The following is a 4928-nucleotide window of genomic DNA, read 5'->3' as shown; positions in this document are numbered from 1 at the left end:
TGTCCGAAGAGAGGACAGCGTGTAGCAAAATTTTCTTCTGTGAAGAATTTGCTTGAGACTTGTTCAGAAAATCTGTATCACGTCTTTTAAAAGAGGGGGTATGTTTAGAAAACTGCTGTCTGTGTGTATTGTTTATTAATTTCTTGTTCTGATGCATCCATTGCTGGCAATGGAGTTTCTGCCAGGAAAAAAAAAAAAGAAAAAAAAAAACAACAAACATTTTGGGTGGAAAAGGACTGCCAAACTGATGCTAACAGCTTGGTATTTATTCACTGTTCCTAAACACAATAAATTATTGTAAATATAAGCAGTGTGCATCTTGATACTATCTTGTGCATATGCTGGAGGTGAGCACTCTTCTACAATGAGAAAAATTTAATCCAGTTTTAGTCAAATTATAGTTTTGGTAGTTGCACAAGACACAAGTAACTGTCAAGCACTGTGAGGTGAAACCAGAACAGGTTGCTAGCTATTTATATTAGGCTATCCTTAGGCTCTCATAATATAAAATGAAATATTCATTCCGTGATGTTTAAATCATTAAAGCACACAATTTAAGTGTAAGGGACTCTTTACTTCAGTAGCATACAGTTAGTGATACAGCTAAGAGTACCCTGAATGCCTGTAGTGGTATTGCTTAAAATCAGTTCACAATTCACCTTTGTAAGCAGCTGTCTTTTTCTTGATCTTTTTCTTCTTTTTCTCTTCATCTTTTTTTTTTTAATCTTTTTTTGTTATAGCTAGTTATGAATTACTGGCTTACTTTGCCAATACATTCCTTTTTGTTAACAACATTTACGTTTTCAAAATATACCTCTTTCTAGCTGAGAAAAATAAAAAACTGTATTAAACAGCAGTACAGTAAGTTTTAGTTTACCAAGTATCTAAAAAGGGACTGATGCTACTAGGAAAAAAACAAGAGCCTGCAAAAACAAAGGGTTTGCTTATACTTTTTTGTTGATGCTGTTAATTTGTTTGTTTTAAAAATGACCTCTATGGTCTTGATAGTAAATCAAACTACAAATCTTAATTTGAAGGGATAAGAACACATTTTGTATGTATATCACTAGGAACCTTAGCATTCATTCTCCCCAGTTATTCAAGTTACAGCTTTAAGAAGTCAATCACTGGTTCATTGCTGCCATGCAAAAAAAAAATGCAATGTTGAAAGATTTAGCTTTAAAGATTTAAAGTTTGTATCTCAAAAAGTTTGTGAAGTAAGATTTAATTTGCTCTGAGAGAGGTACACTCTCATGCAGTTAAGCATGGTCTGCTTTTGGTACTGCAGCTTCCTCTTTTAACAATTCCGTATGAAGGGTCGAAGCTTAGTCTCGGTTTAGTGTTGGCATGACAAATCTCATTAGCTCTTGGTGCTGCCTGGGAAAACAGAAAAAGCAGTTCCATTAATACAAAGCACTGCTAACAAAACAACTGGAAATAAGGTATGACTAATCTTCATCAAGCAGTTGTGTAGCTTTATTGAGAAGACTTTTATTGAGCTAAGTAAGGCTCTTCCTCCCCTATTTGTCACCCCTTAGTAAGCTTAAGAAAAATGGAAGGTGGAAGCCCTTAGTGGGATGCAAATGTTATGTGCAAATGCAGTACTGCTTTCCCTCATATCAGGAGGAGAGCATGAGCTGCCTTTGCACTATTATAATTTTGGAGGCCATAACCAGTAAGATACAGCATGAAGTCTGTCTTACCTTCTCAATCCTCCAATCACCTTGTTGACTTTTCTGCACATTCCAAGTCAAAAGTTTCAGTATTTACTATGTATACATAAAGTAATATTTGTATATACAGTGTGTATCATCTTAAAACTGTTGACAACATTACAATAATTAGTTTATACAAACAAACAATTTTCTATAGTCCTAGTAGGGAATTCTGCGAAGCACCAACTTACCAAACATACTGTAAAATCCAAAATAGACTAAGAGGGGTAGATCTGTTCATATCTTCAGTGCTGAACACCCTATCGGTCAAGTAAAAACACAGAGCACATTTATCACTGCATGAAAACCACTGGATTAAACCAGAAGGGGCTCTTAAGTACTGTGTGCATTTGAAATACTTTTGTAAGTCATGTCACAGATGAAACTCAGCTTCTCTTCCAGCAAGAATGGACCCTTTGCTGCTGCAATCATTTGTACCAAATGTACTTGGCACAGGCTTTCAGCTTGTAGATAACAAAGCCACGACAGCAGGGAGAGATCTCAAAAACAGCGTTCTAAAGACATGGCGTTATGTAAGATTTGCATAACAACTGATGTTGTTTTTATATGGACTTGGTATAAATGCTGCTTATGTTTTTGACCAAAGAAAATGTTTATTCTTCAGCCAGTTGCCTTTCACCCAAATTTTATTTTAACCTGGCACTAGCTCTGTTCTTCCGCATACACATATACACGCATACAGCTCAAAGAAATAAATTCATCAGGACACAGCCCTGCAACGCAGCAGAGCATCACCCATTTCTCCTGCTGCTACCTCCCAAGCTCCTTGGTTAAAGCAGGAGTAAATAAATAAATAAATAAATAGATAAGTAAATTAAAAAAATGGTAAAAAAATAAGTAAATAAAAAAACACCGTGAGGGAAGCCACACGCGTGAGGGAGGCCTGCGGGGCAGAGCACCTCCCGCCGCTGCCCGCCCGAGCCGCCCCTCAGCCCCATGACCTGCGCCCAGCCGCGGCCGCTCCTTACCGCCCTGCCGCGCCCGCCGCCATCTTGTCTCGTCTGCCCCGCGCGGGGGCGGCTGAGGGAGGAGCGCGGGCTGGGGCCGCGAGGAGGAGGAGGAGGAGGGAGGGAGGCAAAGAGCGAGCTGCTGCTGTGCTGCTCTGAGGGTCCAAGATGAGTCTGACACATTTTAATATATGTGTATCAAAGTGGCTTTCTGAATATTTAGAATCAGAAATGATCCTGAGAAGAATGGGTGAAGTCCCAGGAATGGTTTCGAAAGGGAACTGCCCGGTGGGAGCCAGCACAACCAGCCAAGGGGGCAGGCACAGAAGTACCCTCAGCCTGGTCATGGACCAGGGACCAGCAGCACATCTCATCAGTTGGCAAGCTGACTTGTGATGTGCTGTCCACTTGTGGTGTGCCCCTCCACTGTATACAGACACACAGAATCACACAGAATTTCTATGTTGGAAGAGACCTCAAGATCATCGAGTCCAACCTCTGACCTAACGCTAACAGTCCCCACTAAACCATATCCCTAAGCTCTACATCTAAACGTCTTTTGAAGACTTCCAGGGATGGTGACTCCACCACTTCCCTGGGCAGCCTGTTCCAATGCCTCACAACCCTTTTGGTAAAGAAGTTCTTCCTAACATCCAACCTAAAACTCCCCAGGAGCAACTTAAGCCCATTCCCCCTCGTCCTGTCACCAGGCACGTGGGAGAACAGGCCAACCCCCACCTCGCTACAGCCTCCTTTAAGGTACCTATAGAGAGCGATAAGGTCGCCCCTGAGCCTCCTTTTCTCCAGGCTGAACAAGCCCAGCTCCCTCAGCCGCTCCTCGTAGGACTTGTTCTCCAGGCCCCTCACCAGCTTCGTCGCCCTTCTCTGGACTCACTCGAGCACCTCGATGTCCTTTTTGTAGTGAGGGGCCCAACACTGAACACAGTACTCGAGGTGCAGCCTCACCAGAGCCGAGTACAGGGGGACGATCACCTCCCTAGCCCTGCTGGCCACACTGTTTCTTATGCAAGCCAGGATGCTGTTGGCCTTCTTGGCCACCTGAGCACACTGCTGGCTCATATTCAGCCGACTACCAACCATCACTCCCAGGTCCTTCTCTGCCTGGCAGCTCTCCAACCATTCCTCTCCCAGCCTGTAGCTCTGCTTGGGGTTATTGCGCCCCAGGTGCAGGACCCGGCACTTGGCCTTGTTGAACTTCATGCAGTTGACCTCAGCCCATCGGTGCAGCCTCTCCAGATCCTCCTGCAGAGCCTTCCTACCCTCAAGCAGATCGACACACGCACCTAACTTGGTGTCATCTGCAAACTTACTGAGGGTGCACTCAATGCCCTCATCCAGATCATCGATGAAGATATTAAAGAGGACCGGCCCCAGCACCAAGCCCTGGGGAACGCCACTAGTGACTGGCCTCCAACTGGACTTGACGCCATTGACCACGACTCTTTGGGCCCGGCTATCCAGCCAGTTTCTAACCCAACGAAGCGTGCGCCAGTCCAAGCCAAGAGCAGCCAGTTTCTTGAGGAGAATGCTGTGGGAGACGGTGTCAAAAGCCTTGCTGAAGTCAAGGTAGACCACATCCACAGCCTTTCCGTCATCCAGCCAGCGCGTCACTTGGTCATAGAAGGAGATCAGGTTCGTCAAGCAGGACCTGCCTTTCATAAACCCATGCTGACTGGGCCTGATCGCCTGCTTGCCCTGCAAGTGCCGTGTGATGACTCTCAGGAGGATCTGCTCCATGAGCTTCCCTGGCACTGAGGTCAAACTGACAAACTGACAAACTGCTGCAGGGAAAGTTAACATTCCAGCCAGACCCAGTACAACCTCCACCCCTTATTCCATAACATTTGTGTCACACTCAGATCCCCATACTTTAGCATACAAGCATTCTCATCATTATTCCTTGTCCTTTAACAGGACAAGGATTTAACAGGACAGGATTAATAGGCAGGTGTATCTTTTCATTCCATAGGTCTTTCTTGGAAAATGTTCATAAGAACTGTTGATGATTAGGTCTTCATCTGCCAAAGTGGCCACTCAAGGCAGGCGGAGTTGGATGTCTGGACACCAGCACCAGCTTAGCTCAAGTCCTTGTTGCACTGCCCAGCTCCTTGCAAAGTTGACCTGTCGTTGATCCTACAGCATCTTCCTACAACATATAACTTAGATTACAGATTAGTTTTCTCCCAAGGTTAAATCTCCTTGAGGCACACACTTGATATCCCCA

The 4928-nt window shown here is 44.4% G+C and overlaps 1 long non-coding RNA gene across 1 annotated transcript; it reads right to left on the bottom strand.

The window, feature by feature from the left end:
- Nucleotides 1-553: 553 nt before the first annotated feature.
- LOC311426847 lies at nt 554-2770 on the bottom strand. The gene is made up of 3 exons (XR_014687080.1): nt 2705-2770; nt 1907-1975; nt 554-1377 (listed from the first exon to the last, which is right to left on the bottom strand). It is a non-coding gene; the product is annotated as an uncharacterized lncRNA (long non-coding RNA).
- Between the last annotated feature and the right edge of the window lie 2158 nt (nt 2771-4928).

Source organism: Aythya ferina (genome assembly GCF_964211825.1).
Source record: "Aythya ferina genome assembly, chromosome: Z".
Lineage (NCBI taxonomy): Eukaryota > Metazoa > Chordata > Aves > Anseriformes > Anatidae > Aythya > Aythya ferina.
This window is presented reverse-complemented; position numbering and strand designations above follow the sequence as displayed.